At 48.7% G+C, this 23,462-nt stretch overlaps 1 pseudogene; it reads right to left on the minus strand.

Moving 5' to 3' along the window:
- Positions 1 to 23,462, minus strand: part of LOC139826876 (dynein axonemal heavy chain 9-like) — a 57,760-nt pseudogene that overhangs the window by 21,229 nt on the left and 13,069 nt on the right.

Here is a 23,462-nt window from a genome sequence, read left to right on the forward strand (position 1 = left end):
TTAATGCAGCTGGTCAAATGCTTTTGTCCCTGCAGATGCTCCAGTAAAGCAGTCTGAAAATTTTATTGCTCCGATGATCACCAACCCTCTCCTCCCCCAGCAGCCAGTGCAAATGCAGCCATTAAATAAAAGCTGTGAAACGTTAGCCATGGAGCTGAGCAGCACAGTGCCATGTTTCTGCTGATTTTGGAGATTCATCATACCACTCAGCCACAGAACCAGGCTCACCTGCTTGGACAGGAGCTCTTTGCAGAGTTGGTAGAGAGTAATGAACTTCCTGGCTAACACCCGGGCCTCGATGAATCCCTCAGCCACCAACATAATTTCACAGATCAGCTCAAAGTCTGGCACAACCATCGCACACGGCCTAAAATGACAGGTGAGGAGGCATTGCAGAACAAGTATTTCTTGAGTACAGGTCTTACAGGCAGCGCATTTGCAGCTTCATCTTCTAGGCCTTCTTTTATGAGCCAGGTCACCCTCTGCCTTCCCCACGACAAGGGACAGAGCTCCTTTGCCCTGCCTGTGCGTGCCCAGACCCAGGCCTGTTGTGCAAGGCTTAAACTACCTGCGAATGCCCTGTGCAAGTGAATTCCCCAAGGACATGAGGTCGAGCCTGGATGTCCCAAAAGACAGTTTCTGCCAGGTCACAAACCCTGACCTGGACTCACCTGAAGAGAGCTTTTAAATTCTCAGGTAGCTCTGTTCGCCCTGCGTAACCAGGGTTCATGGTGATGAAAATGCCTACTGATGGTACTAAGTTGATGTCTTCTCCAAGAAAATGGAAGGATTTCTTCTTCTCCCGTATTGCATCCTGCACGCTCTTCACCTAGAAATCAAGACAGTACTATAGTATCAGCGTTCACTTATGAAAAACACATCAGACAACGGTGCTTCCTTCGTTACTCTTGGCCTCGTGACAAATGGGGCTAATCACTGTTTTATTTTTTACCGGCAGCATAAAGCTTTATACACTGTTTGGAGTACATCAGCATGGCAATATCAATTTCCCATCTCAGTCAAACTCTGGCAAAGCAGAAAAAAGAGCTGAAGAGAGTGGAAAGTCAAAATGCAAAGGAGTTGCAAGACTTCACACCTTTGCTCCATGAGACAATGATGAACGTGGGTCAGGAAGAGCAACTCAGGAGCGGGAAATGTCCCCAGCACTGCCTGCATTCACCTTGGCTTTTGACATCACCTGTGGGACACTGCTCAGCACATCTCACAGCAAAAACACCACCAGAGGCTCCACCATCTCTGAACCAGCCAGCCCAGCAGAGGTCTGATGTGTGAGAGAGACACAGGGCAGTACAGGTATCCACAACACAGCCAACACCCAAACGCACTCCCCAAAGTCTATCACAATATGGGCCCATTATTCCCTTTACCCATCTCACCTCTCCCCACACAGCGTTGCTCTTCAGGACATCCCAAAACCCTCCTGTGCCTGCTCCGTTCCCTGACCAGGCCCAGAGAAGGGGTAGCACCTCCCAATAAGCTTGGCCTCAGCTCAGTTGTAAACTGACCACTTGATATCACTTTTAAAGATTTTGGGACATCAGATGTTTGATTTAAAACCAAAACCAGAAGGCAGAAGCTGTAAAACCTCTCCTAACACCTTCACTCACTAATATTATATTGTTTTTTATATTTGCCTGATTGCAGCTTTGTTCTGCTCATTCCTCTCCTTCCGAAGAGTTCACCTCTCTGCAAACAGCACCTCAGCGAGGGGCAAATCTCTCTCTATTCACCGCTCTAACCTCACTACTGTTTGCCATCTCAAAGTAAAGCAATTAATCGAATTTTTCCCTGTAAGGAACCATATCGACATCAGCTGCATGAGTAAGACAGCCAATTAAACATCGCCATGGTAACACTCCTAATAGCAGCCAGGAGACACCATGATGGAATGACGGCCGTGCCGCTTTCTTCAGCTGCCACGCTCCAGCCAGGAGCGAGGGAACCATTAGCAGTTGAGTCATTCCTGGGCTTCTTTTGTTCAGCTTCCCTTTTTATTTCAAGATCCTCAAAGACTTTTTTTCAATGACAACTTTAAACTAGGACCTGACGGAAGAGAAATTGAGAGGGAATGATACATAAACTCTTGTACCTGCCTGGGGCTTCTCTGGGATGCCACATAAGGTACCAATTATGAGTGAAACAGATGAGAAGAATGAGGAGTTCATGGAGGGGTTAAGAACAATGTCTTTGACCGAAACATTTACAGAAGTGTAGAAACTTCTGAGCTTTATATCTTTCTATAACACTGAGCCCAAAAGGGAGTCCAGGAACAATTCAGCACCTCAATCAGATATTAGGATCCTAAAACACGCACTCAGCTGACAGTTGGATCCTGAAGAACTTGGGCACTTTGGCACCTCAGTTTTCTGCACTGAAGCCCCCCAAGGCTTCCCCTGTATAAAATAATGCCAGGTTTCCTCATGGGCTGGTAAGAGGAGGGGAAGGAGGACGCGAAGTGACAGATTATATATATAAGCACGAGAGCACAGGACTTTCTGGCACGATGGGGAGGCCAGTCTCCCTTCCAGCCCTTCTCCAGGGATGCTGCTGCGCTTCACACGAGACTCACCAACACAATGCACTGAGCAGCTAAACTACAGAGGAGATGAGAAACCATTCGCCAGGGGAAACACCCATGCCCAGCTGGGCACCGCTCCAATAGCTCTGTCCCAGGTTTAATCCCACGGTGTCAGGGTACCCTGGGCAAGCGCGTCAGCAAGGGCCGCAGATCTGCCCCAGATTCCAGCTCCCGAGTGTCACCAGCTGACACTGGCTTTTGGGAGCACCACGGGGCTGCGCACATTCCTCCAAGGAATGGTGCCAGTTGGCCAGGAATACCTTCCAAAGCCACTTGGCAGAGCTGTCGTTACAGACACCAGAACTAAATCCACAGCCATATAGTTTTGGAGACAGGTTAAGAAAATTAATCCTGAATGTATTCCCATTTCCTGAGTATGACACACAACCTGTGCCTGACCAGGGGTGATAAGGAACCCCCAGAAGTCCAGCGGATCTGCCCCAAACACCCCTCTTCCCCTCTGTGAAAATTATTCCCTACATTGCAGACTGAGCAGCCGCAAGTCAAGGCAGCTTCTCTGTCTTGAAACGATGTGCTGCAATTATCTCACAGCAGATTAATGACACGAGTGCTTTCCTGAGGAGGAACAGGTACAGAGCCATGGTGCGTAGTGGTCTGGGAAAAGATGCTACAAAGAATTGTCTTGGCACAAATGCTGTAACTGGGGCAAGAAAAGTGACAAATATCTTTGCAGCACGTAACTGCGACATCTTGGCAGTGCTGTGATATTCATGTGATTAATCTTGAGATCTAATCCCACACCTGCCTACACACAGAACTGAAACCGGCAATATGCAATTGCCATTTTTACCCTTGCTCCAAAGACTGCAGAATGGCTCTGCTCTGTTTGTATTTATTTATGAGTGTTTCTCCACTCACCTGTACAGCAACCACAGAAAGGACCTCAACTGAGATCCTGTTAAATTCATCAAAACAGCCCCAGGCTCCCGTCTGGGAAAGGCCTTTGTAAATATTCCCACAAGACTGGAAAAACAAAACAAAAACAAAGATTACAAGAGTGAAATCATAAATGGAATCAACTCCAGCAAAAAATTGATTTGATTTCCCAGCCTGTTTATTTATAGCAATTTACAGTCTATTGTGGGTATTTAGAAAAGTGCATGGAAACAGCAGGCACAACTCAATTATAATATTTATAGCTCTGCGCAGCTTGCCACTTTATCTGCTAATTGCACTTTCTCGATATATCTGTGCACCAGTTTCATTTAAAGGTCACTTGTGCTGAATTACTGATGGTCCCGTTTCCTGGGAGAGCCCATAAGCTAAATGAAATATGATCCGAGGCTACCAAAATCACTGTACCGTGCCAGACTGGCAGAGAGCAAGACTCAGCCTAATGATTCAGTGCTCTGTAGCGGCTGAAGGTTCACTATGTTTTGGGTTTATTCTGGGAGAGGATCCTGAGAAAACCAGGACAGGTCCCTCCCCGTGCCAGGGGCTGCCAGGTCGCGAGCACGCCGAGAAGAAACGACCAGGGTCCAACTATCAGCACAGCCTTGGTCTCAACTGAACAGACCAACATTTTTGAAGAATTACACATGAAATCTAACTCCAGAAAGGAAGGGAAATGCATAATGAGGCAGAGAAGATAGTTCGGGTCTCTGCCTCCTGAAGAACCTTGTGCAAATCTTAGAGAAGGAACGGGAGGAGAAGGAAAAGGCATTCAGCTTAAAGGAGTGTAGCAGGGATTTGGAGAGAGGTGATCACAGAATCCCAGCCTGGTGGGGCTGAAGGGACCTCTGCAGATCCCCCAGTCCAAGCCCTGCTCACGCAGGGTCACAGAGCAGATCACACAGGTGGGTCCAGGCGGGTTTCAATGTCTCAGAGAAGGAGACTCCACACCCGCTCTGGGCAGCCTGGGCCAGGCTCTGGCACCTCCCAGCAAACAAGTTTCTGCTCATGTTCAGATGGAGCCTCCTGTGTTTCAGTCTGTGCCCGTTGCCCCTCACCCTGGCGTTGGGCACCACTGAACAGAGTCTGGTCCATCCTCTGACAGCCACCCTGAGATATTGATCCCATTGATCAGATCCCTCTCAGCTTCTCTTCTCCAGCTCAACAGCTCCAGCTCTCTCAGTCTCTCCTCACAAGAAAGAAGCTCCAGACCCCTCAGCATCTTTGTAGCCCACTGCTGGACTCTGTGCAGTTATTCCTTCTTAAACTGGGGAGCCCAGAACTGGACACAACTCCAGATGTGGCATCACCAGGGCAGAGCAGAGCGGAAGGAACAACCTCCCTTGACCTGCTGGTCATACCTCTCCTAATGCACCCCAGGTACCATTGGATTACTCTCATCCTTCAGGTTTGCTCGGGCCCTGAGCATCCCCAGCCCCATGTGACCGCACTGCAGCCGAGGTGGGAGCCATACCTTGTAGTCCATCTGCTCGGAGCAGTTAAACACGTACACCATGATGCCCAGGGCTCGCCCCAAATCTTTCGTAGTCTCCGTCTTGCCAGTGCCCGCAGGGCCTGCAGGTGCTCCGCTCATGGTCAGGTGCAGTGACTGGGTCAGGGTGATGTAACATCTGTCACAGTGAATGATGAATGAAAAAAGGAAATATGTCCAATAGGTCAACTGTGGGCTGCAGGGCAATAGCACTAGAGCATTGCACTCAGCAGAGCCTCTCCTCTGAAAAGCTGTACGTGAGCAGGGGTCATGTCTGAGCTGAAAGCCTTCTTGGCATTAATTACCACCTCTGCTCAGCTCTGTTTTCTCCAAGAGATACTCATCTTCCACCAAGGTCTGCCCAAACCTCTTCATGTCCAGCTTGTGTTCTCTCTGGATCCTCATACAACTCATGGATATTGGGCACATCTCAGGCAGTATGAGAAAAGGACAGCTTTTCTGGAAGACCTGTCACTGACAGAAACCTGCTCAGGTGGCCTATGAGTGAACCCAACTCAAAGCTGCAGCAAGTCCCAAAGTTTCTCCATCATGTTGATGATGGACACTGGGCTGGTGTCCACATGTGAGTATCTATACTACCTGTATAAGCCACAGAGGTGTAGTCAATATAGCCAACAAAACCTGATGATACCTGGGGGCTTGACGCAGCTGACTAACACAGGTGACTAGAGCCACCTGAGATGCTCTTGGTTGCTGAAATGTCACATAGGGTGGAGAGATATGACAAGGGGTCCATAGGAGACTTTTACACTTCTGGATTGGCAGCTGGAAGCCAGGTGGGACAACACAGAGTATCTCAAGTAACCCTAGGTGTCCCCACTGAGGCAACCAGGTAGATGTCTGCTTCAAGATGGGATGAAAGCTCTCTAGACTCACCAGCTTTATGGACTGTGGACATCTTGTGCACAGGAAGACACCCACAAGTGTTTTAATGTGTGAGCTGAATCCCACCCAGGGATCTGATGTACAAATTCCCCAGAGGGTACCACCAAAAACCAGATAAGAGTTAGAGCTCGACCACTGGAGTGCTGGGACATGGAGACAGAACAAGAGGGATACAGGTGTCTGAACTAAATCCATCTTTGGTCGGCATCTCTCTCTCTACCTGTGTGGCAAAGCCCAGCTATGACATTGTGTCCCAGGGACTTACCTGTCGGTCAGCGGAGTGATCACAAGCCGAGGGGTATTGCCAAGGTATTCATAGGAGTACAGGAACTGGGCGTCACAGATGTTGGCAAAGCAGTGCCGTTCCTCATCTGACCATCTGTGCCGGAGCTGTGACAGCCAAATGAAGGCCTGGGCATTGTCCACCTGCAACACACCCACAAACACCATCACAGGAAGGCCGGGGATGCCAGACACATGCAGCTCGGGGGCCAAAATAGCGACTGCTATAAAATTTTCATGGGGGATGACTGGTCCTCACTGCAAGGCAGGTGTGGTGAGGAAGGCCGCCTCCTTGCAATGCGGTGAGAAATGTCACCTCCCCCTCTCCCATCAGTAAAGGGGAGGAACCAAATTAGTGACCACATTGGTGGGAGAGGAAAAAATTAATGGCCAAGAGAAAGAGCCTTACAAAAAGACTCCTGAATAGATTTAAGAAGCAGCAAGTCATGAAGAAGGTCTCATAACGCAACCAGAGTGAGAGAAGGAGCAGAGGCCATCTAGACAAGGAAGAGGTTGCAGACAGCACCAAGGAAACAGACTGGGGACAGGTGGACAAAGACAGGCATGGCCAGCGCTCTCTGCACAACCAGCAGGCAGGTCCAGATGCATCACTTCACCCCAGGCTGGACCGAGGCACCACTGAGCCCAGCTGAGCCTTGAAGACAGAAACCCTGTGAGCAGCCTGGCTGCCTCTGAGATGACACAGATGAGGGAAGAGCCACAACCCAATACATTCAGGGCATCTTCCCACCCACCTGCAAGGCTAAACACTTGGCATGGTGTCAGGGACAGGGGAGTAGTGTGGGAGAGGTGTTGCAGGAGAAGGGAGTCCCACATAAGTCCCTGTGGCCCCACACCAGACAAAGGACGCTACAAAGAACAAAGCTTGAATGCTTTTTCTTACTTTCTAAAGTCAAAACTGAGACTGAGTCCAGCAGCCTCCCAACACACCACCATCATCCACCAGCACATGTCTTGGCACCAGGACGCAGGGCCGCGCTCTCACTCCTGGTGTGAATCTGCAGCAACTACAAGTTGGTGTTGCAGGGCCATGACACAGCACAGCTCTGCAGGCTTACAGGGGCTTTCTGCACACTTACTACAAACATTGTAGAAATAAATTTAGTCATACGTCTCCCACTGAGACCGGCAGTGATCTGAATGGCCAGTGGTTGGGCCCCCTGAAGCCCCCTCTCCAGCACCCACAGAACTGTGCTGAACTGCCAACACCAACCTTCTGTGCTATCACCTTTGCCACCACATCCCGAGCACGCACGTCGATGGTGCAAATGGTCATGATTTTCTGTCTGTCGCCCTTGGAGAGCTGCCCGATCAGCATGGTAACGAGGGTGTTCAGCTGGGTCACTTGCTTCTTGTGCTATTCCTTCATCGCATTCTCGTAGCCTTCCTCCACCCTGGCAAAGGCAATCCCAACCTCGGTTGTCCACCAGATCTGGGTGCAGCAAAGCGCCACCTAGGGAAATAGGCTGGTTCAGTATCAGGGAAAATACCAAAGCTTCCTTATGTTCAAGAGTGTCGGATCCACAGGGAGATCAAGGATGAAACATCCGTGACATGAAATTAAGTATTTTTTCATACAGTAGTCACAGCAGACAGTACAACAAGGATCTGCTCCATGACATTCATTTAAAACACCATATCAGTGATAGACACATTTAGCAGCTAGTTATAAGTAAATCAGCACCTTTCACATGCCTGACACAGCAGAGGAGGAAGAGTTGGAGACCACGAGGTTGTCAGAGGTGCATCTGAGGGGCTCTTCACTCTTATCAGGCCTCACCACTTTGCCTTCCTGCTGCACCTCTCACTGCTCTGGCTGTACAGACTGCACTGCCCAAGCCCCTGGGCTCTGTCACCCAACCAAGAGCCCCAACCAGAGCATGGAGCTCAGCCTGAAAACTCCATCAGGAGACCGCCAGGATAAAGGACAACTCATCCTCCCTCTCTCCTGGATAGCAAGGTGGAGGCCAGAAACATGCCTGTCCACAGCTGCTGAAAGAAGGGAAGGGCAGGACTGATGGGGAACCCAAGAGCTACCTTTCCACGAGCCAGCCTGAGTGGTGATAAGAAGCAGTGGCAGATACCTGGGCAGGATAGTCAAAGAGCCATTGTTCCCTTGGTTTTTCCTCATAAGCCATGACGGCTTCTGTCATCTCATCTCTCACAGTAGCCCTCATGCTGTCTAGTACATGACTGAGCCAGACTTCAACCTGGAAAAGAGATTAAATCCCAGTAACACATTTGCTCTTCTTAAGTGCCTTTGGTAATTAGTGAAGATAGGAAATGAGGCAAGCATCTCAGTTCTCTTTAGACTGGACATGAGGGAAAGGTTCTTCACCCAGAGGTGCTGGACACTGAACAGGCTCCCAGGGAGGGGTCACAGCCCCAACCTGACAGTGTTCAAGGAGAGACTGGACAACGTCCTCAGACACATGGGGTGACCTGTGGGGTTGTCACTGCAGGGACAGGACTTGGACTCCATGATCCTGGTGGGTCCCTTCCAGCTCAGGACATTCTATGAGTTAACCAAACCTCACAGCCTCCTTCAGACTGGGTAGATTTGGCTAATTCTGGTACTGTAGGATTAGCATCTACTTCCAGACACCAAGAACAGAAGACAGATTTTTTTCTTGAACTCTAGCTACAGGAGGAACCAAAATGAACTCCGTCAATGAATAATTTGGTCAGGTGTGTTCCACCTCCAGGCCATGACAGAATCCCTGGTGGGATGTGGGCAGTCTGCCAGCAGCAGAAGAAAGATGCTGCCGAACTTGGGAACACAATTCCTGCTGAATTTCATATTTCACAGGCAAAGCCCTCAACAAGAAGACAGACTGAACGCAGCAAGCTCCATTGCTGGGGAGCTCAGTAGCCAGTATTACGTACTTTAGCTTCCTGTAATAGACCATGCAGAAAGGTGAAACTACCAGGATAGATAAGCTGAGCAGTAGCTTGATTCTTACATTTCATACTTTCACTCGTGGTATGAAATAATGAAGACTTGAGAAACAGGTAAAAGGCCTTCTCCTGCCAAACACACCCGTGCAGAGGTACTATGGAATAGCTTAGTCTCTTTTCAGTCTGCATCCCCTCCCTCACCGAGGATATTTGTAGCAAGCTTTAAGACCAACCTTCAAAAGGTCTTAGAAAAAATCAAATTAAAAACCTAGTCAGAAAAATGGCACAGCTCTTTCTCTCACAGTGGACTGCGACATCCACGTCCCCCCTTAGTGAGGACCTATCCAGAGTGACACGAAAGGTTGTGGTGTAAGGAGGTACTAAATCACCACCTCTTCCAGCTTTTCTCATGCACCAGGGGAGAGCAGTGAAGCTCTATGACGTCTTGGCAAGGGATCTCACACGAGGGGCAGGGGAGCAGACTCCACCGGACAGTTTTGATAGACAAGGACTTCCCTCTCACCTGCCCACTGCAGTCCCAGGGCTCGCTGAAGCTGACGTACTCCTCCTCTCTACTGTACATTCCCAGGCCAACCTTGGTTGGCTTTTGCTCAGAGTCCAGCTGGAATTTCATCCTGGCCAAGCTGTCAAAGAGTTTGGAAAGATGACGTTGCACCTGCAAAACGGGTTGTATAAATAAAGCAACCGAGATAGGACGAGCGGAATGAAGATCACTATACATGTCACAAGCAAAATCATGTTAACAAAATATCTTGGATATTTAGGTAGCACCACATCTTCTCAAATGTGGCCAACATACTGCCAACAAAAGCCTCTTGCTGTCTCTTGTAATACTTCCACCTATTTCTACGTAATTTAGAAAACAGACATGCCTTAATAAATCATGTTTCTCCATTGGGAAATCTTCCATACAGAGCAAAAGCATAGAAAACATTGAAACACCTCATGACTCCTACCCCAAATTTCCCTACATGTAGTGATGAGAAGTCTGTAGCCATTTCTCCACCTCATCCTATTCTCAGCACAACGTGGAGTTTTCTTCACTATGAACTTTCCTGTTTTTCCACTACTAGAAACTGATTTTGTGCTAGTGAAATATCCTAAATTCTCTTTCATGGAGAAGAAAGATCTTTATTTCTGCCTAAGACCTATGATAAACAGCCCAGACCTCCTATAGAACAACCATGTTCACCAAAAGCACTCTTCCAGAAGGAAAAGAATAATTCAGTTCTTTCCTGTTCACCTCCATCTGAGTCTGCAAAGCCAACAGGGAGATGCTGTGGGCTCTCAACATCAGCATCTGCCTGCTGGGAGCTGAGCAGGTCACCAGCACTTCTTCCAGACCACTGCGTAACACACAACTGCATCACTGCGCGCCCCACGCCAATGAAGGTGAGATTCTCCTAGGATTGACGTCCCCACAGAAAGGGGAAGCTCCCAAAGCAGTCCCAGACAGGAGCTGCCTCTCTCAATTACAGCAAAGAGGTAGAAAAACTCCCATAGGGGAGATGAGAAATGAGGGAAAGGGACCTGGGGGTCCTGGGGACAGCAGGGTGACCATGAGCCAGCACTGGGCCCTTGTGGCCAGGAAGCCAATGGTACCTGGGGTGGGTTAGAAGGGGGTGGTCAGTAGGTCAGAGAGGTTCTCCTGCCCCTCTGCTCTGCCCTGGGGAGACCACACCTGGAATATTGTGACCAGTTGTGGCCCCTCAGCTCCAGAAGGACAGGGAACTGCTGCAGAGAGTCCAGCGCAGCCACCAAGATGCTGGAGGGAGTGGAGCATCTCCCGTGTGAGGAAAGGCTGAGGGAGCTGGGGCTCTGGAGCTGGAGAAGAGGAGACTGAGGGGGGACTCATTCATGTTTACAGATATCTAAAGGGGGAGTGTCAGGAGAATGGAGCCAGGCTCTCCTCGGTGACAACCAGTGACAGGACAAGGGGGAATGGGTTCAAACTGGAACACAGGAGGTTTCACTTAAATTTGAGAAGAAACTTCTTCTCAGTGAGGGTGGCAGAGCCTGGCCCAGGCTGCCCAGGGAGGTTGTGGAGTCTCCTTCTCTGCAGACATTCAAACCCCCTGGACCCCTTCCTGTGGAACCTCAGCTGGGTGTTCCTGCTCCATGGGGGGATTGCACTGGATGAGCTTTCCAGGTCCCTTCCAACCCTGACATTCTGGGATTCTGCGTGAGATGCCCAATGCTCTGATGCTTTCAGAGAAGGAAGGGTGGAGGTGGATTTGTCCATCTAATTCTGACTCACTGACTCACAAAGAACTACAACCCTCCCTCTCATGAGCTGTGCTGCAAGTGGACGCAGCTTCTCACACACACACAAGCAGGGCCAAACCCTGGGAGGTGCTAAGTGACTCTGAGAAGCACAGGGCACTCAGCATCCCCCCAGATCACAGAATCATTTTGGGTGGAAGAAACCCTCAGGATCAAGTCCAGCCATACCCTAGCTCTGGCACTAATCCATGTCCCTAAGAACCTCGTCTAAATGTCTTTTAAACCCCTCCAGGGATGGTGACTCCAGCACTGCCCTGGGCAGCCTGTTCCCATGCCCCACAGCCCTTTCTGGGAAGAATTTTTTTACAATATCCAATCTGAACCTCCCCTGGCACAACTTGAGGCCATTAAGCGTATCTTGAGGCCATAAGCTTATCTCTTTTCAAACCGTAAGTAAACCGTAGAAACTTTTTCTTACATGTAGAAGCTTCTGGTCACAAATCCCCAGCTGCCCCTTCCCAGACCCTGTCCAGTCTGGAGGGTTCGGACACAACCCCAGCACTTGCTGCGATCCTGCTGCCAGAGCCCGAACGCACCTGAATCTGCACAAGTTCAGCACCCAGTTCACGAGGATAATGTCATTGTGTATTTAATCCTCCTTTAGGAATCATCAGACTTTGAAACTACATTGGGAAGGCTGAGAGTGTATCTATGTATGATACTGCTTGACATTTACTTTGATTTTACTGCAAATACTTTTGAATAACAGAAAACACCAGGAATTTCTTCTTACTCAACAGAGCATTTCAACACAGTATCTTTGCTTCCTGTGTTTTTTTTTCCTCTTCATTTTAAATATCAATCAACTATGTATTTATGATACTCTGTGGGCTGAAATCACCCAGCAGCAGACACAGATAGAAGCAGCGTTAAAGGTTAGAGGTAAACAACAGCATTTCCAAATACACATGCAAACCTGCTCCATTCCTGTGCTCACATCAATACTGAAAATGGTGGAAAGCCTGAAGAAAGTGAAAATACTCGCTACCAAAAGACAGAATTAGGACTTTGTTCATCATCCAACACTCGCCTTTTGCTGTGAACGTTTTGACTGGTTTTATGCACCAACCTCTGAATAAAAGATGCGTCCCAAACAAGGCCAAGCAGAGCTGTGCAGGGGTGGGTGGCAACCCAAGGAAGTCCTGCCTTGGCCACAGCCACTGTCTGACCACCAGCTGTCTTACCTCTTCCAGGCTGTGTTCTGCTCTTCCCCTGTGAACAGGCCATCCCAAAGACCTTTGCATGGGGGAAGGAAGAAGTGGCTGACTAGCAGATGTCTCCTCTGCCTAAAAACAGAGACGTCTCCAAGCCCTCGGTTGTCAACACTGTCACATTTGAATGATCGGTCTGTGGCTCTTTCAACAACAGATGCTGTTTGCTGGCATCCCAGCTTGGGGAACCAAGCTCAGCAACAAGTTTTGGCTGAGATCCTCAAGAAATGGTTTCCCCCGACCTCACTGTATCCCAGCAGAAACAAACCCACTGTTTTTATGGTATCAAGAACATAGCTCTGCTCTGTGCAGTGCTTTCAGAACCATCTGCAAGCATCACCAGGGACAGATGGGACAACATACGGTGTGCGCATTGCCTTTCAGAGACGACAGATGAAGGCCAGCAGTGAAAGAGTTATTGTTAATCCAAGTGAGGGTGGGAGAAAAGGCACTCAAGAAAGGATAAGCTACAGCTGAGTCCCTAGACAGCATCTTCCACCCTGACATTACTGACAGCTGGAAAATGTGAAGGTGACATAGTGCAAGGCTTACCAGCTGTGGGTTGGTGCCATTGGAAAGAATATCCAATAAATCTGCTGAAGAAACAAAGTAAAATCTGGGAAAGGCCAATCTTTTCATGTCCAAATATTCAGCCAAAGCCTTCTCACACAGGGACAACCTGGGGAGAAGAGCAGAAAAATAGAGCCCAGGACAGGCGGGTGAATATCCTTTAATGTGTCGTGCTACAGTTTGGGTTATCGAGCAGATTCTCCCCTCCCATGGGGAAATGCCAGACATGAGCTGAGCCTGCAGGCTGCTCCTTTACAGCATTTTCCAAATAGATAACAAAGCACATAGTAACTCATAGATCTCTCTCCACTCCCAAGGGTCAAACAGACAAAGAGTCAGAGAATCCTCACCAAAAAGCAGAAACACAGGTGGAAGAAGAGGCTAGAAAGGCTTTGCAGTCTGACTTACTGTTTTAGACAAGCTCTCAACTGCCACAGGTGATTTCACACTAGGATGAAAGTTTCCAAAACTGCTTTTATTCTAATGAGCACATTTTAAAGTCTGATTCAAACCCACTCAGCTTTTTGTGCTTGTGAAGCCTGAAAAGAAACTTGTTTGCTCCGTTCTAAAATGAATCTCTCAGTGTTTACATGTTAAACTGCTGCTGAGCTTTCAAAGTTCATAAATAACATGCAGTTAGTCCTCTGTGGGGAACACGGGCCTTATCTGTTTAGGAAGTAAAATTAGATCTCTGTTTTAAATGGATACTTATTACTGACACAACAGCTATCACGTTAACTTGTTAGGTGTGTTCCAGGTAGAGTAGCTCATATGTTAGGTGAGAACTGTATCCATCTCTGGACATTAAGGTCTTTCTCAGGGAGTTTAGTTATACCATCTGTGAAGGGTACACACACAAAGATAATTTTGTTAATTAAAGCACATGGGATCAGCTCTGCTGCAGATATCCCTGCTTGGACTGCTAAATAGATATTTAAGACACCAAATTTGGGGTGGCAGTGAGGCCACATGTTATTAAAACCAACTGAGTGCCTAGCTTTGTATGTGTGCAAATCAATATTCAAGATAAGAGTTTGCACATACGCAAAGCCAGAATCCACCTTGGGGGCTTCAGGGTGATGGATCATGAATAAAAAGACTCAATGTGTGAATGCAAAGAACACACAGTCCAGAAGGAAAGCCTTGGAGCACAGGTTAAACCAACTTATTAGAGCTGATCCCAGTCTCTGACAAAATCCTGGGACTGAAGTTGTACCTACCTACTCTGAATGTCCTCCAGTTGTTGGGACAGACCTGGTTTATTGGTGGCCTCAACCACATTTGGGGTTTTCTGAGTTTCATAGGCCAGTTCTTTAAAGTCCGCATCAATCCCTTCAAAGCGTTTGGAGTCCTAAAAAGCAACACAAACATGTTCATGGTAAAACATGGATTTTGTGCTAAAGGTCTCCATCCTCTGGGTGCTGTCTTTGGGTTGAGGGGAAAACCTTCTGTCCAGTGCAGACAGGGACCCCTCCACCATTCCAGAATGGCTCTTCCACTGACTTGCCTGAAACTAGTCTGCAAACAGGCACTTGCCTTCTTGTCACTGTATCCCAAAGGGGTTGTGGATAAAGTGCTCCATGCAGGAGGCAATGTCTAGGACCAACCATTTTCATGGGATTTAATTCCCCTTGGAAAACCTCATAAATCTCTCTCTCCCATGTCCAGGTGAAGTACCAAGTTTCCCTGGCTGCAGCAGCAGGAGATGCTCCCACACCGTGGAAAGGCTCCCAGCCTCATGTGAGTGCACTCCTCCCCTCCTGCTACAGCACAGGAATCCCAACACCCATCCACAAAACGGGTATGATGACTCTTGTAGAGGAGAGCCCTTCCTTGCCTTCAATGAGGGTATGGAAACCCCACGTCAGCACCGGAGGCCCACATCAACAATTATGCTCCATATCTAACAGGGACTCTGAATTTCTGGAGCTAAACACTGAAGAATAAAGCAAGCTATGTTCAAAACATCTCTGCTCCTCCCTTCTTCCCAGGTCAGGCCTCCTAAGCGAGGCGGGACACTGAACAAGTGTTCCAAGCAGTCCAGGTAACACTTCCACGCTACCCTGTGTTCAGCCCCAGGAGCAAGGCTCCATCTGGAAGGTTGAGCCCTCCCTACACTCACGCCACAGATCCAGCTCCAGGTGAGCATCCCACAGCCTGTCAGCACATCCCCCCAGCCCTGGATGCATCCTGAGGGTGCTCAGCTACAGAGACTTTGAGCTTCAGTCTTTCTTTTACGGAAGAGAAGCTGCTGACTGAGCCACCTGTGTCCCTGGAGCCAAGAGGGCCCCGTGTCCTGGTGCATCCAGCACAGCACGGCCAGCCGGGCAGGGAGGGGATTGTCCCGCTCTGCTCTGTGCTGGGGCGGCCTCACCTGGAGCATTCACTGTGTGCAGGGCTGGGGACACAGGAGAAAAGGAGATAAAGCTACTGGAGGGTGTCCAGAGGAGGGACATGAACTTGGTGAAGGGTTCGGAGGGGAAACCGTATGAGGAGCGGCTGAAGTCCCTGGGTTTGCTCAGCTGGAGCAGAGGAGACTGAGGGCAGAGCTCATGGGGCTGCAGGTTCCTCAGCAGGAGCAGGAGGGGCAGGGCTGAGCTCTTCTCTGTGACAGTGACAGAACCCCAGGGAATGGCAGAAGATGTGCCAGGGAGGGTCAGTGGGACATGAGGAAAAGGTTCTTCACCCAGAGGTGCTGGACACTGAACAGGCTCCCAGGGAGGGGTCACAGCCCCAGCCTGACAGTGTTCAAGGAGAGACTGGACAACGTCCTCAGACACACGGGGTGAATTGTGGGGTGTCCTGTGCAGGGACAGGAGTTGGACTTGACAATCCTGATGGGTCCTTCTAAGTCAGGACATCCTATGGTTCTATGGTTCATACCACTGCCAGACAGCTACTGAGATGCAGACAGCTGCCCAGCAGGATGCAAATGTAAATCATGATGCAATTTCATACATGACATTAGATAGCTCCTGGATATTAAGAGCTTGCTGGCACATGGTACAGCCTCAGGGCACTGGTTATCAGCACCTGTATATATTGCCCAGTGAGCGAGGTGTGCCCAGAATCATAGAATCATTTAGCTGGAGGAGACCATTGAGATCACTGAGTCCAACCATAACCTAAATCTAGTACTAAACCATGTTCCTCATCTATACATCTTCCAGGGATGGTGACTCCAGCACTGCCCTGGGCAGCCTGTTCCAATGCCCCACAGCCCTTTGGGGAAGAAATTGTTCCCCAGATCCAACCTCAGCCTCCCCTGGCGCAACTTGAGGCTGTTTCCTCTGCTCCTGGCGCTTGTTCCTGGGGAGCAGAGCCCGACCCCCCCTGGCTCCAAGCTCCCTTCAGGCAGTTCAGAGATCAGAAGGTCTCCCCTCACCTCCTGTTCTCCAGCTGAATCCCCCAGGTCCCTCAGCCCCTCCCATCACACTTGTGCTCCAGCCCCTCACCAGCTCCATTCCCTTCTCTCAACTTGCTCCAGCACCACAAGGGCTTTCTTGGTGTGAGGGGCCAAAAACTGCCCCCAGGACACTCAGCACAGCGTGCTCTCTGAAGCAGATGGAGGAACAGTCCAAGCAGAGCAGAGTGCAGGGTTGGAGACAGAACAGTGTGTTGTCCAGGGGTCAATGGGCTGCGCACATCCCCTCGTGGGTGTTCGTCCCACAGTGGTGCTGTCAGCGATGCTGCTCGTGAACAGGGACGGGGGTCACACAGCCAACTGTGGGTCACTCGTGAGTGAAAGGCAGGTTCCTCCACAGGGCTGCGAGTGGTCCAGCGGGGCCAGGAACAAGCTTGGAAGATTTTCTAAATAATCAAGAGAATAGGGAATAAGACTGGAAGCTGGACTCAAAGACAGCCCTGAGGAGGTCACAACCCTGAGGAGGGCATCAGTGACAACTCTGCTCAATTTTCTGAAGCTGAAGTGGGAGAAGAGCTGCTCTCCTGCTGCACCAGCACTGGAGGCAGGGAAGCGGATACTGCAAAGCTGCCTGGTCCAGCTCTGATTTGACAATTTGCACCATCTGAGTAATTATCTCCGTCTTCTCCCCTCCAAGGAAAGAGGGAACATGCCTGTACCACTGAAGGAAGCCAGCAGCCTCCTGCTCAGCCTCCAGGAACTCTGCATCTGCTGTGCAATGGTGGAGGGGAGGAAAAACAGTTTCTCAGCAGGGTTCAGGCACAACCAACAGTACAAAAACATCCTGGGGCAACACTGGGGAAACTGCTGTAGCATTAAGGGAGCCTCCAAGAAAGCAATGCAGCAAGAGAACAGTCCTGCTTGGGGGAACACGGCAATATAGACAACCTTCTTCTGTGTAATGGAGGCTCTTCTTCAACGCTTTCCACACAGGAAAAATAGGATTTGGGATTTCATACCTTAGGAAGCTGTGCCCGTATATCTTCTGAGCCTATGAATATGCTCTCCAAGTGAGACCACGTACGCTGCACTTCGAACCAGAGAGAAATGACGGAATCTGTTGTGGACAGCTTCCTCTGCCATATGGACACTTCCTCCAAGAAGAAAGCAATACATTTGGATGTCATTAAATTCTGCAGCTGCACCTGGTTGTCTTCTAAAGTTTCTATGAGTTCCTCGTCTGACTTCAGCAACGGGATGTTCGTCCGGGGGTGAGGCTCATACTGAAACTCCATGGTGCTCCAAGTCATTTTTAGCTCCTTCAGGACTTTCTCCATACTCATTTCTCGTACCGCTTTGTCCACAATGCCACGAACCTCATCCTCAAAGTTATGGAGGTTGAGCTTCAGGAGGTCAGCCAGCGTGGTGTCCGAGTCCATCACAAACCTCACACCCGTCACCTGCATCAGCTGATTCCAGTGCCTTTCCCTAATGGCGGGATTTTGAAGTTCTGCCACAGCTTTCAGGGCCGTCAGCATGTTCTTCACCTTGCTGTCCAGCACAGTGAAAGCATCCCACGCCCTCACCTCCTTATCCAAATTCCGAATCTCTCTTGCAAACTTTTTACACTCCAGATCCATGTTTTCCACGTTAATATCCGCCCATTTGGTGGTCTGCCAGTCATCAAGGCAAGTGCCCACAAGGGAGATCATATCCCAGAGCTCTTTGAGAAGACACAGCTCCTTTCGGCACTGCTTCAGTTGTTTATAGTCTGGCACTATGACTTCAAACAGACCAGCTGATTCATAAATCGAGGTCATGGCTGACTCCATTTGTTTAATCTCAATGTGCTTTGTATCCAGCAGTTGATAAGGCTTTTTGGTGTCAAACCTAGAAAGAAACGTTTATTCTTCATAAGTGATATTGTAACAACTTCTAAAGAAAACATAAAACAAATGGTGCCTCTGAGACACAAAGCAGACATGATACATCTATAGTACCCGTTGATGGTGCAGCCACATGGCACTGCTGACAACCCCTTTAAGCAATATTGTGCACTCAGCATCCAGATTGAATCTCTTGCTAACACCTTACAGTGTTTGCAGGGACAAAACACCCAGGGCATAACAGATACAACACCGTGAGCAGGTAGGAAATGTATGCAAGGGTTCAAGAACACATCCTCAGGACACTCCGAGATGATCCCATGAAGCTTTTCTTCCTCAGGGCTTCTCTGATGTTATAATTTCACTGTACCTGAATGGTGCTTCTTTCCGAAATCGCTCTCTGAATCTGTGTTGCTCAACATCAAACGCCGCACAGCTCTTGCGCACAACTGTCATTTCGTTCGCCTGCAGAGGAGCCACACGCTGCTTCACAGCTATCGCCAGCTTCTTTATATTGTTCCATTTTTCTGGCAGCTCCTGCAAGCAAAATTTAAATGACGGTAGGCAGTATTTGCTATTTGATATAAGATGTGACTGATCTGTTTATGGACAATCACAGAACAGGAAAAGCAACAGATTCCATGCCTAAAACTGCAAGGAAGTTTTGTTGTGATGCAAAAGCTAAACACAATTTGGGATAAAACTTATCAGTTATCCACAATTTTGAAGACGAATGAAGACTGAGACTTTAAAACTGACTGCTCTGATTGCAAAAACATGTTAAATAACTTCAGAAGAAGGGTCCCAGACCAGATCCTGGGCTCCCAGGATGGCTCGGTGGTTGAGAGAGCACAGTTCTCCTGACACCGAGCCCAGCGGGACCCAGAGCTGGCTGGAGGCAGGAGGGTGGGCTGAGGATGCAAGTTCATCAGATCGTCCGGCTTCCCAGAGCTAATTAAGAAACAGAGCCTGGGAAATTTCCAGCCAGCTCTTAGAGCAGAAGATATTATGCCAGAAGGACTTCTACAGAGCTTTCTGGGGCAAATCCCTCCAGCCTGCCTGTATAATATTAGTACTAAATAAGACAGTTTCTTTCTCAGGACTGCATCCAAGCTGCTGGTGCACAGCACTGCTAACAATCCACCCTTTGCACCTGGGATTTTATTTAGAAAGAGATTTGATTTCTTCTCTTCTCACTAGACTTCTCGAGCCAAATCCTCACCCCAGACAGTGACACCAGCCAGGGCTCTGCTGTCCTCAAGTCCCACAGCTTTGCTCTCCCACTTCCCCAGCTACTGTGCCAGCCTACAGGAAAGACTTTGGGCTTCTTTTCATCCCAGTGCACATAGTTGAGAAGACTAATGGAGATGCACCAACACTATGCAAAGAAGCGAAATAACCTGGAGGCAGCAGAGGCGGCCAGAGCAGGGCCAGTCCCTCCTGAGGGGTCTCTTTCTGGCACTTCATGTTCCAGTCTCTGTAGAAATCACTATCCATGACCATAGCAGGGCACACATGGAGCTGCTTCCTTGTCCTTCTCATACAAACTATCAGCTCCAGCCCATCCATCTTCATGGCCATGGAGGGAGCGGTACCTGGAGGAACTTACTTTGGTTTTCCTACTGTGTACAGCAGTGAATGAATTATTCAACTATGTGTTGCTGTCACTTGCCAGAAAGAACGAAACTGTTTTGTTATCTCCTACATCTGAATGGCTGCCCTGCATACCTCATTTCTTCTGTCAGAAAAACAAATCAGTTGTTCAAATCTACACGCACAAACAGGCACCAAGCAAGCAGCTCCTGGGCAGAGGAATCAGCAGAGCTGGGTTCCCCATAGCACCATTTTTTATGCTGAACTGAAGCTGCTGTAGCAGCCAAAACATTCATTTAATGCAGCTCTTCTGTTTTTCAGGGTGTCTGTAGGAATCCAGTCATCTTTAGGACCCTTACCCGTGTCAGATTTGGTGATACAACCATCCGTGGATCACGGCTGCACCAGCAGAAAACTGGGGGATTGCTGAACCCCGCTCAGGTCCCATCCAAGCCTGCAGCAGAGGGAGGAACTTCTCCCCAAAAAGCTCTGCCTTAAACCTGGTGTCCTACACAGAGCCCTCTGCACACAACGCCCCGTGACTAAGGGGTATCCATCAGTACGCAGCCACACGCTCCTCCACCGTAACATGGTGACTGCTGCCAGTTCCCCAAGGCTGGCTGGGCATCCCACAGGCTTTTCCAACCTTCACCTCATGGTCCCCTGTCCAGAAATGAGAAGAATTCCCCAAAGAAAAATTGATTCATCAGGGCCAGATGTGGAAAGGTGCTGAAATACTTTCATAACGTGCTCCCAGTGATGTCCTTTGGGTCAAGCAGATTGGGTGTTATAGACCTAGTGGAGGACTGAAGTCCTATGAGAAGGCGACTCCTCTGCCAACATTATCCTTCCCATCTCCACAGTTGCCAAGAACTGGCTTATTTAAAAATAATTATAATTCAAACTAATTAACAGATGTATTTGAAAATGCATTAATTGTTTTCAAGAGTAATCGCTGAGAGTTGGAGCAGGCAATTCTATGTTTTTCATACATAACAAAAGGCTTAATCTCTGCTTTAAAAGAAAAACCTCAATATAACTCCAAAATTTAGAGCTATTAAGGCACATCCCACAATAGTAAAATACTATCCACTGAGGCCCTCTAATGACAGGGAGTGGGGCTTTAAATATTCCTGCAATGCTCTTAAGCTCATACTCTTTGACGCTGGCTACTTGGCAAACCGCCGTGTCCACCGCAGCTTTTCACCCACCTCCAGTTGCTTATAGACTTCCTCCGGCAGCTCTTGCTCATACGTCTTCAGCAGTTCGACGGTTTGCTTCAGGGGCTCGAACATGGCATCGGTGACACTGTGCCTTTCCTTAACGGCCAGGAGATGCCCCATGATCTCCACCAAACCATCATAATCGCCTTTTTCAACCTTTTTGCTCAAACCTTTGTCAGCAGTTTTTATGAACTCGTCCAGGTCAGACAAGCTGTAGAACACAAAACAGGAAAGCACCAAATGAGAGCAGTTCCTACCGGAATCATCCAGGCAGCTGGACTGGCACGGAGAGGGAAAGGCCTGGCTAACTCTGCCCATCACATGGCAACATGCTGAGGGCATCAGAACCACAGTTCATGCTCACAGGGATCCATAGATGTGGTACGGCTTCCTGTGAGGAACGGATAAATGGGTTGGGACTTCACAGGTTGGAGAAAAGGCATTTGAGGAGCACAAGTCTTACGAGGAGCAGCTGAGGGAGCTGGGGCTGTTCAGCCTGGAGAACAGGAGATGAGGGGAGACCTGATCTCTGCAACTGTCTGAAAGGAGGTTGGAGCATGGAGGGGGTTGGTCTCTTCTCTCAGGTAGCAAGTGATAAGATAAAATGGCCTCAAATTTCTCCAGGGGAGGTTCAGATTGGGTATTAGGAAAAAAATTATTCACAGAAATGGCTGTCGGGCCTTGGAACAGGCTGCCCTGGGCAGTGGTGGAGTCACCATCCCTGGAGGGGTTGGATAGACATATAGATGAGGTTCTCAGGGACATGGGGTAGTGCCAGAGTTAGGTTATGGTTGGACTCTGTGATCTTGATGGTCTCTTCCAACCAAACAGATTCTATGACTCTATCCTATGATTCTATAAGGGAGACCTGTGAGCTCGGGTCTGTGGTCTGAAGAGAGTGAATGTGAAAGGACAGTTTTCATGTCATCTCTTCCAATACAAGAATTCAACAAATGAACCTGGTAGGTTGTAAAGCTACAACAAACAGGGATTCTTCTTCGCACGCTGCCTTATTTCAGAGGGTAAGTCTCTGCTGCAGAAGGATGCAGATGTTAAAAATTCACAGCGGTTCAGAAAAGCAACCGAACATTTGTGGGAGAAAAAAAAATCCATCCAGGTCTTTAGATACAAAGGTACAACCCATGACTCTCAAAGTCCTCAGGTATGAATGGTTAGAGACAAGGAGACTATTTGGGGGAAGTTTCCCTACCTGCTTCTTGATCTCACCAGCTGCTGGACACTGTTAGCAGAGCTTGATGGGCTCCTGGATCTTTGGTCCTTTCCATTCTTCCCTTCTCAAAACGCTTACTTTTGAAGTGCCCGCTTAAATTCTGTGGATGCTGCTGGACCAAAACATAGCCCTAAACACTTCACCTATTAAAGACTAAACTGCTGAGTCAGGAGCTCTTAATAAGAACTCCTAAATGCCTGTTCTAACCTATGCAAAAACCTCTTTGCACAGGAATTATCGTGCTGAAAAGAACACAAGAGATCACAGCAGCCACCACACGCAGCAGCCTTCACTAGTACATATGTCTGTAAATATTTCTTCGTAAGCATCCAAGCCCTGTGGCATCCTTCAGCTGCTACTACTCAAATAAATCACCTAACACATCATCCTGCAGAGACCAGGCGGCTGAGCAGCTATTCAGAGCAGGGAACACATGTTCATTCAAAACTTACATCCAAAGCTCCTCCTTTTTGTAACCTTGAAACTGCCTCCCCATGACTGCTCATGCCAGGCAACCCAAATTACTTTTTTTACAAAGAGTGCACTCAAAAGAGCACTGCATTTAGAAACGGAGCAAGTATCTCATGGCATTAATGCAGCTTTACTGATGGCAAATTCAACAAAATAAGCATAGAGCCCTAGAAGAGATTAGATTAGTTGGACCAGGATGAACAGACAAACAGACATCCTGTCCAACACCACACAGTAGGTCGTAGGAGCATCAGCTCGCAGGATGTCGATGGTACCGAGTTCGTGGAACTGTTTGCACTTTACACACTCAGCTGGACCAGCTGCTCCCAGCAGAGACGAGGGGATGAAAGTTAGCAGAGATGCGATGGAGCTGGCAGGGGGTGTGTGCCCCCTCCTCTTGCTCCTGTATTAGCCTTTTGCTTATCAGTGTGAAATGATAAAGCCCAGCCAACACAAGAGAAACCCACTTTGGTTCTGGGAAGAAGAGGTAGAACGGTTC

Source organism: Patagioenas fasciata, unplaced genomic scaffold, assembly GCF_037038585.1.
Source record: "Patagioenas fasciata isolate bPatFas1 unplaced genomic scaffold, bPatFas1.hap1 Unplaced_5, whole genome shotgun sequence".
In the NCBI taxonomy this organism is placed as follows: Eukaryota; Metazoa; Chordata; class Aves; order Columbiformes; family Columbidae; genus Patagioenas; species Patagioenas fasciata.